This window comes from Dermochelys coriacea, chromosome 2, assembly GCF_009764565.3.
Source record: "Dermochelys coriacea isolate rDerCor1 chromosome 2, rDerCor1.pri.v4, whole genome shotgun sequence".
Classification (NCBI taxonomy): Eukaryota; Metazoa; Chordata; order Testudines; family Dermochelyidae; genus Dermochelys; species Dermochelys coriacea.
Window position 1 is genome coordinate 168,819,301 of NC_050069.1, and position 14,304 is coordinate 168,833,604.

At 45.8% G+C, this 14,304-nt stretch overlaps 1 protein-coding gene across 1 annotated transcript in view; it reads right to left on the reverse strand.

Moving 5' to 3' along the window:
* Positions 1–1,147: 1,147 nt before the first annotated feature.
* Positions 1,148–14,304, reverse strand: part of UPP1 (uridine phosphorylase 1) — a 45,275-nt gene continuing 32,118 nt past the window's right edge. The window contains exons 9-10 of the transcript XR_006279164.1: positions 3,758–4,121; positions 1,148–2,654 (exon numbers count right to left, since the gene is read on the reverse strand). The gene's annotated coding sequence lies outside the window, so the exon portion shown is untranslated. The remainder of the gene's footprint in view (positions 2,655–3,757; positions 4,122–14,304) is intronic.

Sequence of the window (14,304 nt, forward strand, 5' to 3'; positions counted from 1 at the left end):
TGGGAGGGAGGCAAGGGCAGGATATAATGGCAGTTTCCCCACTCCAGCACTTGGAAGTTGAATCCCCTTCTGAATAGTTAGGGGAAAGGCTGGTATGTTTGTGTACTTAGTTGTGGTTAAAATCTGAAACTGAAATAGCTACAAAAAAGGAAGGTGGCTTCCCCTTAAAAGCATAAATTACAGAGCAAGTATAACAGCGTTGTTTAAATACAATCATCATCCTGAAGCCAGTCTCCTAACTTCTTGGTTACCCAAACAGGCAGTATTGCTAATACCCACTTTGGGTATTCCTGCATTATAGCTGAAAACGGTGACACATTAAATTTGTAGCTGCAATTATAGTTTAAATGCACAGGTGGTGCATCAACTCTTGTAAATAGAAATCCAACAGATGCATGTTTGCAGCAACACCTTAGGTTGTAAGAGCAATGGCTGCTTACAAGCAACATTTCCTCTGGGAACACTTTCCCTACCATGAATTGTCCACTCTGTAATAGCAACAGAGCTGCTACACAAGAGCAACGTTTGTGATGTCACTGCCAGGGGTGCTTCCCCCCTCCCCACCCAACCCCCCAAACTGCATCTTTTCACTCCCCTCCTGACCCTGGCCCTTCTGCGCAGTTCCAGGACCCTGCCTGACAGAGCCTGCATAGAGAGTATGTTTGGAGGGATGGTCTGGAAGATAAGGGCAAGTTGGGGTCCCGGGAACAGCAGAGGCACAATTGGAGGGTTTCCTCCTCCCTTCCTCAGCATGGGGCTGGCAGGCAATGGGGGGGGGGAAGGGTTGCTATTTTGCAGTGGGGGATCAGGGATCCCCCTCCCTAGGGCATTGATCTATCCCCTTCTCCCCCCCTCCCATCTCTGCTGTCTGTGCTAGGAGCCACCCTGCCCTCCATAGCAGGGTGCACATGGTACCCACCCCAGCCATCAATCCTTCCTCATGGTGGAGCATAAAGCTGCCAGTGGGAGCACCCTCAGCCTGCCCTGGCAGCCAGGCTCTCTCAGATGTTTTGCTGACTGGGGGTTCCCCTGCCAAACCCAGGGTTCCCTGACCCATTTCCCCCAAACTTGCGGTTCCCCCCACTCACCCCAACTCCCCATCCACAACCTTGCTGCCCCACCCCTTCCGAAACACCCTTAACTCTTCATATGCCTTTGGTCAGACGACACTCCCCATAACAACGGCTGCTTAGGACATAGCAAAAGGCCACTGATTTGTTGCTAGGAAGGAGCATCTACTCTACTGTAATTCCTTTTGTGTAAAGGACTTTTTTCAGTAAGATTTTGGCAGTTACCACCTAGTGGACATTTATATATTTTTCACTTAAACTCCCTCAAACACAATTTTGCCCGTCAGACACTAAACCATATTCAAAACTCCTGTAGAATGCACTGCCAACACTTGTTTGTGTTCTCTTTTTGATTTTTTTCAATAAAATGTGGGGGTTTTGGCTGGTTTCTCATATGTTTGGTAGGAACAAGAGATTCTCATGCCTTGTTCCTATTCCCCACTCATCCCACAAGCACCATACCAGTATTTGATTATATAATATTTTGCCATTAATCTGTGTTCATTAAAACTTGAAATTGTCTCCCATCATTTTATCTTCCCCAGAAAACTTTCTTCACTCATTTTTCCCTTTCTTATCTGCCTGTCCCTTTCCCTCTGTGTGTTTCTTGCAGATCGCTTTCATTCACATTGCCCCTCCAAACCCCTTCTTTTCCATCTCACTCACTCTTGATGGACCTCACTTTCTTCTGAACTCTCATCTCCTCTTATATTTGTTCCTTTGCTTACTTTATCTTGTTCAATCTGATCCTGATCCTCCACTGGCTTGACTCTTGGGTTGGCTTTTACACCTGTGCTAAGTGGGTATGAAATGTTACCAGATCAGAATTCTTCACTCACTCATAGTGACTGGTGACCGGCTGACTACACAATGTGCAAAGTAGTGGAAAATAGGAAACGCCCCCCCATCTCTTTCTATCTTTAAGTGTCTTCCTGCTTGCACCCAGCCCCATGTTCTGTTATCTTTCCCCTGACTTCGCTACCCTTTGATTTGTTCTTTGCCCTAGGGCCTCCCATGTGCTCCCAAGAAACCCATCCTCACAGCCATTCCCATCCCATCAATTTTTTGTCTCCCAAGACCCCACCAATCAGTTGATCATTTGACATTGCCCCCTCCTCATTCCTTTATTCAGTTGACCCTCTAAGCCAGACCTTCTACCAGCCAGTGTATCCCCTGTCTCCTCCAGCATACTGATTCTGTGCCTCCTTCCTGTAGGGAGTATCTACCATTGTTGTGTGAGGGTGTGGCTGCAGAGACCAAGGCCATCCTCCACTTTGGAAGGAGGGCTGTGGACTGCAGAGCACCAAACAAACTTACATCAGGTTACATCAGGATCTTGCTGCTGTGGCATGTAAATTAACTTCACTGGTAAGTACAAGCTCCCTGGGCCTTTAAGAACAACAGACCTCACCATTGATACTGCCCCTCTTCAACTGCAGCAAATTGATATGGCATGTGGTAGAATATGTGGAAGCCTAAGGGATGGATCTGTTAGAAGGGTAGTTTAAAAATAACAGTTTGAGTACATTGGCTCAATGAAGGGCTTTAATATGTAAAACCTAGGGGAAAGATAACGATGAATACCTTAAAGAAAAGGAGTACTTGTGGCACCTTAGAGACTAACAAATTTATTAGAGCATAAGCTTTCGTGAGCTACAGCTCACTTCATCGGATGCATTTGGTGGAAAAAACAGAGGAGAGATTTATATACACACACACAGAGAACATGAAACAATGGGAATAACATTCAAAAACCAGTTGGAGAACACTTCAATCTCTCTGGTCACTCGATCACAGACCTAAGAGTGGCTATACTTCAACAAAAAAGCTTCAAAAACAGACTCCAACGAGAGACTGCTGAATTGGAATTAATTTGCAAACTGGATACAATTAATTTAGGCTTGAATAGAGACTGGGAATGGATGAGTCATTACACAAAGTAAAACTATTTCCCCATGGTATTTCTCCCTCCCACCCCACCCCTCACTGTTCCTCTGATATTCTTGTTAACTGCTGGAATTAGCCTACCTGCTTGTCACCATGAAAGGTTTTCCTCCTTTCCCCCCCCTGCTGTGGGTGATGGCTTATCTTAAGTGATCACTCTCCTTACAGTGTGTATGATAAACCCATTGTTTCATGTTCTCTGTGTGTGTGTATATAAATCTCTCCTCTGTTTTTTCCACCAAATGCATCCGATGAAGTGAGGTGTAGCTCACGAAAGCTTATGCTCTAATAAATTTGTTAGTCTCTAAGGTGCCACAAGTACTCCTTTTCTTTTTGCGAATACAGACTAACACGGCTGCTACTCTGAAATATATAAATAACCACTAGGGAAAACACCTGCTACAATACAGAGAATGTTGTTAGAATTGAAAAGATATTATTGAAAAGTAATTTATACTCCAAACACGTGCTTATAGAAGATACACTGTCCAGAGCAGATCTCTGTGAAGAGGAAAAAGACACACACTGACAAATGAGAGTAGTTAATCCTGTAGAAATTTCTCTGTGTGTGTGTATATAAATCTCTCCTCTGTTTTTTCCACCAAATGCATCCGATGAAGTGAGCTGTAGCTCACGAAAGCTTATGCTCTAATAAATTTGTTAGTCTCTAAGGTGCCACAAGTACTCCTTTTCTTTTTGCGAATACAGACTAACACGGCTGCTACTCTGAAACCGATGAATACCTTGAAGGCAGGTGCATGCTGCAGCATGACTTCTTCCTTCCTCTGTCTAGTCAGCTTCATAAGCAGATACTGGGTAGTTCTTATCCTTGGGCAATGTTTCTGGCAAAGTTTTCTCTAGAACCAGGAGAAAACACAGCTGTTGTTGGATTCCATTTTCGATCATGGGAGATAAATAGGGGGTAAGCCTTGTAAGTAGTATTTATAAGGTTGTGTAGCTCCCTCTTGTGTTTGCAATGCAATATTGCAAGGAAAGTTCTATTGCAGCTTCCCATTAAAAAGTGACGAATGGTGAGATGTTTGGTTTGCTTTGCCTGGCTTGTAATTTTGGTTTGTTTACTGGTGTGGCTCCTTGCTTGCTCTGGACCTGAGGAAACAAGACAGAGAAACACTTTAATAGAGAAAAAAATAAATACATGAAAATAAGTGTGAGAAGGGACACCCCTTGGAGGAAGTTTAATGACTAAAATCTACAAGAGGTGGAGCCCAGGAATGATTAAGCAGAACTCCAGTATTACAGTGAGAAAGTAAAGCCCTTACAAGAAAGGTTGAGGTAGGGCCTTAGACCTGGTCAGAACATAGTACTTGTTAGATTTCAGTGTGACGATATCCGCTAGATGCTTTCTTGTCCTTGAAGGTAAATTGTATGAAGAGATGACTACCTCATATCATTGTTAATATGAGAACTTTATAAGTTAAACTGATATTGTTATGGGATCTTAAATAAAAGTCATTTATTTTTTATCTCTAAAGTAGGCTCCAGATTCTTGCTGCCCATTCCTCTTTAATGTTTTCTTAAGCATAGAACTCATTTTCTGTGCTACAACTGCAGTGTGATAGTGTTCCCTGATGCCTATAGTCTTCCTTCCTGTAAACAGATATTGTGCTACTTCCTCACAATCAGACAGTGTCTTTCTCCTTGCTGTTATCAGCTGACTTGATTCTACTGGGGGATTTCAATTTGAGTGATGTATGCTGGAGGTCTCATGCTGTCAGTACTAAAACATCCTTGGAATTTCCAAACATTATAAATGGCAATTGCCTAAATAAAAAAAAAAAAAGTGTTGCAGTCAACATGGGGGAATTCTGTATTAGACCTTGTCCGAACAGATAAAGAGGAACTGATCACATAACTAAGAGTTAATGTTAGCTTATGTATAAGTAATCATGACTTGATCACATTTATAATGTTCAAGCAGAATAAAGTGTAGCCCTATAATAAAACATATATTTGATGCTTTAATAGGGCGAATTTCAGAAAACTGAACATAATTATGAGCCAAATCATCTGGGAGGAAAATTTTTATCAAAAAATATGAATGATCATTGGGAATAATTTAAGGACACCTTATTAGATGACCAAGAAGCCACAATCCCACAATTGAGGAAGAAGGCTGTGATGAGTTGTTTTTTTTTTTTTTTTTTTTTTTAAATCTCATTTAGAGAGGAAATGAAGGCAGCTATAAAAAAAATAAAAAGTAATATACAACAAATGGAAGAAAGAGGAAGTTGATGGCAATTGTAGAAAATTTTCTAACTGAAGCCTAGGGACACAAGGAGAAATCTATGGCCAATAGAATTAAAGACAATAAGAGGAAGTTTTTAAAATATACTGGAGAAAAAAAGAATGCAAATGCATCCGATGAAGTGAGCTGTAGCTCACGAAAGCTTATGCTCAAATAAATGTTAGTCTCTAAGGTGCCACAAGTACTCCTTTTCTTTTTTCTGGCAGTGGTATTGATTCATCTCTAGATGGAAACAGTAGAAGTATCCATAATAATGCAGAAAAGGCAGAAGTGTTAAATAAATATTTCTATTCCATATTTGGGGAAAAACGGATGATATAGTCTCATCATATAGTGATAACACACACTCTCTTCCACTCGTATTTCTGGTGGATGTTAAACAGAAGATAGACATTTTAAAATCAGTAGGTCCAGATAACTTGCATCCAAGAGTTTTAAAAGAGCTGGCTGAAGACCTTGCTGAACCATTAATGTTGATTTTCAATAAGTTTTGGAGCACTTTGGAAGTTCCAGAAGACTGGAAGAAAGCTAATGGTGTGCCAATTCTTAAAAAGGGTAAATGGGATGACCCAGGTAATTATAGGCCTGTCAGCCTGACATCAATCTCAGGCGAGCTATGGAGTGGCTAATACAGGACTCAATTAATAAAGAACTAAAGGAATGTAATGTAACTAATGCAAATCAACATGGGCTTATGGAAAATAGATCTTGTCAAGCTAATTTAATTTTTTTATGAGATTACAAGTTTTGTTGATAATGGTAATAGCACTGACATTATATATATTTAAACTTCTGTAAGATGCTTAACTTGGGACCACACAACATCTTGATTAAAAAACTAGAACAACATAAAACCCACGGGGCACACAATAAATAGATTAAAAACTGCCTAACTGATGGGTCTCAAAAATGTAACTGTAAACAGGGAATTGTCATGGAACAGTTCTGTTTCCAGTGGGGACCCACGGGGTAGGTTCTTGTCCCCTTGCTACTTAACATTTTTATTAATGACCTGGCAGAAAACATAAAATCATCATTGATAAAATTTGCAGGTAACACAAAAACTGGGGGAGTGGTAAATAACAAAAAGGACAGGTAACTAATTCAGAACGATCTAGATTGCTTGGTAAACTGGGTGCAAGCAAACCATGTGTTTTAATATGACTAGATGTACATGTATACATCTAGGAACAAAAAAATGTAGCCATACTTACAGGATGGTGGACTCTATCCTGGGAAGCGGTGACTCTCTGAAAAAGATTTGAGTGTGAGGATGGATAATCAGTTGAATCTGAGCTGCCAGTGTGATGCTGTGACCAAAAGAGCTAATGTAATCCTTGGATATATTAACCAGGGAATCTTGCGTAGGAGTAGAGAGTTTATTTTACCTCTGTATTTGGCACTGCTGTGATGGCTGCTGGAATACTGTGTGCAGTTCTGGTAGTCACAAATCAAGAAGGATATTGATAAATTGGAGAGAGTTTGGAGAAGAGCCACGAGAATAATTAGCTGATTAGAAAACATGCCTTATAGTAATCTATTTATCTTAACAAAGAGAAGGTGAAGGGGTGACTTGATTGCAATCTATAATTACCTACAGGGGGGCTTTTCAATTTATAGGTATAACATGATCCAATAGCTGGAAGCTGAAGATAAGACAAATTCACACTGGAAATGAGGCACAATTTTTTACCAGTAAGAGTAATTAACCACTGGAACAATTTACCCAGGGTTGTGGTGGAGTCTCCATCACTGATCATTTTTAAATCAAGATTGGGTGTCTTTCTAATAGATCTGCTCTAGGAAATATTGGGGGGGGGGATTCCTGTGGCCTGTATTCTGCAGGAGGTCACACTACATGATCACAATGATCCCTTGTGGCCTTAGAAACTATTAATCTGTACTTTCCCTATCCCACTACAGAAAATTCATAATGAGCCTCCCCTGTTCCTCAGAAAATTGACAGCTTCCCACCCCCAATCTCCTGAAAGTCCATACTGTGCCTAGCCCAACTATCTGCAGGCTTCTTTCCAATATGATGTGCAGGCTGTTCTTTCTCACATTTTCTCCCTTTAATCTCTTCACTGCTGCCTAGAGAGAGTGGGTGTAGATGGAAGATATCCTTTATTACATGCTTTCCTGTTGTAAAACAGGTCCAATGGGAGTCCTATCCCAGTGCATGGTATGTTTTAGGGAGTCAGACCCTACTACAGCTGCCATCTAATGGCATTATTCCTTAGCATTTTTGTTGCAGACTTTTAAAAGAACAAAACCTGCTTTTAGAGTTTTTCCATGTTTTGGGGGGACTATATGTACAGAATGGTCACATTACTCCTTACTGGATATATAATGTAGCTCTATGTCACGTTAGGGGAAATTAAGCTAGTTTGCATATGTGACTCCATTTTGGGTTTCCTGTCGGCCATTAACTAGAAGCGAGCACATTACGTACCAAGGAAGGCAGGATCCTTCAAGGTGGACAGCTGGACAGTTTCAAGATGAGGGAAACAAAGGAGACAGGAACCAGCCGACATGCCTGAAATAGTTGCCGCTTCAGCTTTTTTGCATGGGGAAGGTGGATGCAGGGGATTGGTAACAGATAAGGAGAAGGCCTGTTTATTGGTTTAGGCCCCCCGAGGCACGCAGGCAGGATGTTTTGCCAACAGTATATAATCTTTGTCTAACCTGTAATCGGGGTCCCGTTCCGCTTAACGGAGCGGTACCACGCTTGAGCGTAATAAACCTGCAAATTTTGAGACACTCTGCAGTCTCTTTATTTGGTTGCCTCAGCCTAGAAACGAACTGAACATGTCCTAACTGGAATAATTCGTAACAGTTTTGGCAACCTAGATGGGACTCTAGGCTCGCCCTTGTAAGCGAAGCCGCACTCCTTCCCTCTGACAACTCCAGCAGCACCGGGTGAGTTCACCTTCGAGAACTCCGAGGAACGGGAGTGTGGGCCATCGCTTAGGTTATAAGGTGGGACATTAGGTGTTCTTTTGGTAGCCCTAGAATGGGCTCTGGGCAGAGTGTGAGCAGGGGATCCCCTTTGGCTGAGATTCTCGAGAACTGGAAAAATATTTCTGGCACGCATGGGTTAGGTAAAAGAAGAGCTGTAATTTTGTAAAGTCGAGTGGCCAGCACTGACTATACAGACGCCCTTTGGATGGCCACCCGATGGAACTTTTGGATAGAATGAATTAACCTGCCTTAGACAATAGCTGGAGGACAAGCATCCAGCTCAAATGGATTATTGGTATGTATGGGATAATTGGGCATACACCCGAGATAAGAGGCGCCCCTCGACTTTGGGCTCTGGTACCAGATCTAAGGTTTGCATGCCGCTGCGGGTTCTGCTCTGCCCTATGCTGCTTTCCCTTCTCCTCCTGCCCCTCTATACCTGTCTCTAACCCTACCCCCTGTTGCGCTTCAAGCGCCCCTGATACAACAGCCCGTTGCGACAGGCAATGACCGTGTCACTATGGTCATGGTCCACTGCCCTTTTGGCCCTGGGGACCTGGTAACCTGGCAGTCGCAGATGCCGAGGTTGCGCAACGATCTGGAAAGAGTCCTACAGACTATCCGTTCAGTCTTTAAGGCATTTAATCCTAACTGGGCAGACATCCAGGCTATTTTGCAAACCCTATTTATCCCTGACAAGAAGTATTCTATTCTAGATGCTAATCGGCGTTGGGCAGGGGATTCTGAGAATCGCACCCCTTGGCCCGAAGCCAATCCAGGTTGGAATCCTTACGACCTCAATGGCTGGGCCCGCCTCTCAGCTGCCCAGGAAGGGCTCCTGGAGAGCATCCATAGGGTGGGTAGTAAGATGGCAAATTGGTCAAAAATTAGAGAGTGCCAACAAGACCTAAACGAGCATCCGTCTGTATTTTGGCCCACTTGTTTAAGCAGGTTAGAATGTATGGGGGAGGGGTGGAGCCAGAAGCAGAGATTAGCCGCACGATGATGGTCTCTTACTTTGTCGATCAAGCGGTGCCCGACATAAAGAAGTATTTAACTAAACATGTTCCCGATTGGCCAGGGAAACACCTTAGCGAAGTAGTTCGCCTGGCCACTTTTGTGTTTAATGGTAGGGACGAGGAGAAAGCTAAGGAAAAACGTGAGGAAATAAGTATGTTGGCAGCTGCATTGTATGTTCCCTTGGGGAATCAGCGCTGGCAGGGACATGGGAATAAAAGGGGGAGGGGACGCGGGACAGGACAGGGAGGAGGCTGGGGTGGGAACTGTAATAATTGTAAGCAACCAGGGCACTGGAAGAGGGAATGCCCCCTGCTTCCACGAGGGGCTCCTTGGCAGGATCAGCCGGACACCAGTTCTTCCTTTCCCCCTAATGCTCCCCAGGACTTCACTAATCCCCAGTGACTAGAGGCAGAGATTTTGGGAGCCATGGGAGAGTTGGAATGGGATCTTGGATTAGTCGCAAATTTACTTGAAAATTGGGGAACAGTTTGTGCCCTTTTTGGTGGATACCGGAGCCACCCTTTCCACTTTAACTTTTGTTCCAGGCTCTCTTTCTAATAGCAAGGTCTGGATGCAGGGTATTGAGGGCAACCCATGCCTGGCTCCCCTATCCTGCCCCATCCCTGTGGAGCTGGGTTCTTTAAAGTTGTCACATAGATTTGTTGTCATGCCAGAAGGCCCCGCTAACCTTCTTGGGCGGGACGTGCTTAGCAAGCTGGGAGCCCACATATATTGTGCCCCCAAGGGGCTTCGCATGTCCGTCCTGGACTCGGCGGTTGCTTCTCTTATGTTCTCGGTTACCCCGATTCCCGATCTCCCCACAGAATTGTCCAGTGCTCCACCCAATTTGTGGAGCGTGAGTTCCACCGATGTGGGCCTCCTTAAATCAGCTACTCCAGTCAGTCTGCAGGTGAGGGATGGGCCGCTTCCCTTCATAAAACAATATCCCTTGCCGAAGGAGGCGGAGGAAGGTATTTCCCTTCTTATCTCTAGCTACTTAACCCAGGAGGTCTTGGTTCCGTGCAGTTGTCCTTGTAATTCTCCTATCCTTCCTGTGAAAAAGCCAAAACCGGGCCCGGATGGGCGCCCAGTTTATCGGTTCGTTCAAGATCTGCGTGCAATAAATAGTTAGGTTATAACCCCCCACCAGTGGTCCCTGATTCCCCAGTCGGCTACTTGTTTCATGGTTGTAGACTTGTGTGCTGCATTTTTTGATATTCCTTTGCACCCCGACTCCCAATATCTGTTTGCGTTCACTTGGGGGGGGGGTCAGCAGCTAACCTGGATGCACCTCCCCCAAGGGTTCTCAGCTCCCCCACTATTTTTTCCCGAATTCTAGCCAATGAGTTGAAAGACATTGTTTTGCCTAGCTCCTCTGTTCTAGTCCAATATGTGGATAATTTGTTGATTGCTAGCTCTGATTATAATGCATGTTTAGCTGATTCTGTTACTCTGCTTACTGCATTAGCTAATAAAGGCCACCGTGCATCTCCATCCAAGCTGCAGCTGTGCCGAACCCAGGTGATCTATTTAGGTTTTGTGATTCGGCCTGGAGAGCATTTACTCTCCCCGATAGGGTGCAGGCAATCAGGATTACCTGCGCCCGACTACAAAAAAGCAGTTACGGGCTTTCCTGGGGCCTGCGGGGTTCTGCTGACCCTGGATAGTGGCCTTCGGGGAATTGGTGAAACCGTTAGTCCATGCCACCACAACTTCAAACCCCAATCCTGTTCTCTGGACCCCGGAGATGGAAGCCGCTTTCACGTCCACAAAGAAAGCCCTGATCTCTGCACCTGCCTTGGGACTCCCGGATTACAGTAAACCCTTTTTTCTCTTCAGTCACGAGCAGCGGAGAGTGGCCAGCGGTGTCCTATTGCAATACATAGGGGATCGCTCACACCCCATAGTTTACTATTCCATACAATTAGACCCTGTCGTTCGGGGATCAGTCTCCTGTGTGTGGTCCATTGCCGCTGCAGCCCTTATGGTGGAACGGTCACGCCCTATTGTTCTGGGGCACCCTTTGACTGTCTGGGTCCCCCATAAGGTTGAGGTTCTCATAAAACAGCGTACAACGCAGGCGCTGTCTCCGCAGCGGGCACACAAATACAAGCTGATTCTGCTGGCCGCTGACAACATCACCCTTCGCTGCTGCAACGTCCTCAACCCCGCTACACTGACACCCCTTCCGGAGGATGGCATGCCTCACCATGTATGTATGGACGTCGTCGCTGAGAGCGGTAAGCCTCGACCGGATTTACGCAACCTTCCCCTGAAAAACCCAGACCTGTCCCTTTTTACCGATGGCTCCTCCTTCTATTTGGAGGGCCAGCGGGTATCCGGCTATTCCGTCACTACTCAGACAACCATTGTAGAAGCAGCCCCCCTTCCACCTTCCTTTAGTGCTCAGGGCTCTAGTGCTCAGGGCTCTAGATATGCCTTTGGGGTTTGCCATGCTACGGGCCAGCTCTGGAAACAGCGAGGGTTTCTAACCTCTTCAGGCACTAAGATTGCAAACGGCCCTTTAATCTCTGCACTTTTGGACGCCATTCAAGGTCCTCTCGAACTGGCTGTTGTCCACTGTTATGCTCACCAGCAGTCTGAGAATCCTGTCTCTCAAGGTAATGCCTAGGCTGATGCGGCCGCAAAGACTGCTGCCCTTCAGCCCCTCCCGGTATCAGCAACTCTTCTTCTGCATATGTCCTTCCCGCCGATGGACTGGACGCAGTTGTATGCTGATGTGCCGCCTGACGAGCTCCAGGACTGGAAACGTTGGGAAGGCTCTGAAGGCGTTGATAAGGTTTGGCGAATTGGGAACAAATCTATTCTCCCCCATCGCTATCTGCTCCCGGCCGCCCACTATTTTCATTCTTTGAGTCATGCCAGCATTCAGGCCACCGCAGCTACTATTCTTAAATGTTGGGCAGCGCCTCATGTCTATCCGATGGTGAAGCGAGTTCTTGGCTCCTGCTCTACTTGCCTGGCCCTCTCTGCTCAGTCTCGGCTCGATGCCAACACTGGGGGGGGAGACCTTGGGCTAACTTCCCGTTTCAGCGATTACAGATGGACTATGCAGAAATGCCTAAAAGCTCGGGGTTTTGCCACCTCCTTGTAATAGTGGATCAACTTTCCGGATGGCCTGAAGCAGTACCAACCAGAAAAGCAGATGCCAGATCTGTGGTAAAATTTCTGCTGAAAGACATTGTGCCCAGATTTGAAGTCCCTGAAGTCATCGACTCAGACCACGGATCACACTTCACTGCAAAGATTCTAGAGGAGCTGTGCCGGTGCCTGGGGATTGCGCGACAACTCCACAGCCCTTGCCACCCGCAGTCGGCAGGGCAGGTGGAGCGCATGAATCGAACCCTGAAGACGATGGTAGCAAAGTTTTGCAAAGAGACTGGTTTGAAGTGGCCAGAGGTTTTGCCCATAGTCCTGTGGCATGTAAGGTGGGCCCCACGCATGCCCCTGGGCTTGTCCCCATTTGAGGTATTGTTTGGGAGGCCAGCTTTGGTTCCGGGAACCTATGTTCCCGCTCACACTACCCTCTTGGATGGAGATGAGACCTTGGCCAGGTATGTAGCCAGATTACAAATAGAGCTCAATAACAACCAGTCTGTGGCTCAGTTGGTTCAAACCGCGATTGGGGTTACAGGTTCATCCCTTCAAACCAGGGGATTGGGTGGTGGTAAAAAAATTCCCCTGTATAGACCCCTTGGAACTCCAATGGGAGGGGCCATACCAGGTTCTGTTATGTGCTTTATTTTGCTTTAAAAGTTGCAGGTAGAAGTTCCTGGATCCATCACAGCTACGCTAAGTTGTCGCAGGGACCCCCGCCTGGGCCCGATGAGCTGTCTGACAAGCTGCCCCGTGAATAAACACCTCTGGCAGTCCCTGAGCTGAACTCCCCAACTATTGGGATCTCGAGACTCCATCAGGACTTCTTGTTTTCTTGGACTTATATTTGTTGTCCTGTTTTTTGCGTGGTACATGGGATGATGCAAATACTGGTATGGGTGGCCTGTGGAATCCCTTCTCTATTCTCAGGTTCGTTACACAGATGGGAAGGCAACAGCTTCCTGGATTTAACCCATGCTATAGCATAGGGGGTTAACCCGCAGTGTTGGGTCTGTATTCATACCCCCACGTACATAGGTCAGGGAATCCCATTGGTAGGGGTGCCTATCCCTCTCAACCGAACCCTCCAGGCTGGATTATGGACAAACACTCCATTTAACTGGAATGTTACAATCCAAACTTGGTCTATTGATATGGTGGCCCAGGGTAGTTATGCTTTATGTGTCATGACGTAAGAATTTCGAAAATACCAATTTTGTGCACAACTTTGTAGGGTGCAATATACCACTCGCATTAGCTCTGGTGTGGCAAGTTCCCCCAAGTATTCCAGGGCACCATGGCCAGTCCCTGAGGGATCAGGCTGGTTCTGGTTTTGCAACCACACGGTTTACAAGGTCCTCCTGGCAGGTTGCTGTGGTACATGCACCTTAGGAGCCATAGTACCCACTGTTGCAGTACACCAGACCCTGGCCCAGTGGGAAATTCGGAACATGGTATGGAGGAACTGACGTAATGTCCCATTAAATCTTCTCTCTGAATGGCCTACAGGCTTTCACTCCTTTTTCTGTTTGGTTTTTGCCCTGGGTGGGGGTGAGTGAATTGGAAAAGGCTATAGTTAACATTTCTGCAGCTTTAGAATTAATGGCAAATGCCACCGCAGACACCTTGTCTACCCTTCAAATTGAGGTGACTCAGTTATCTCAGACCACACTGCAGAACTGCTTAGCCTTGGACTATCTCCTTGCAAAACGGGGGTGGGGGTAGGGGAGTTGTGCTCTTGTTAATTCAAGCTGTTGTGTCTTCGTGAATCAACACCACAGGGTGGAAACCGATATCCACACCCTTATGCAGCAGGCCACCTCGCTTCACCGTGTCACCCTTGACAACACCAGTACCGGATTCCATGAGGCCTGGAGCTGGCTCACCTCCTGGCTGCCAGACTTGGGGGCTTGGGGAAGGCGTATT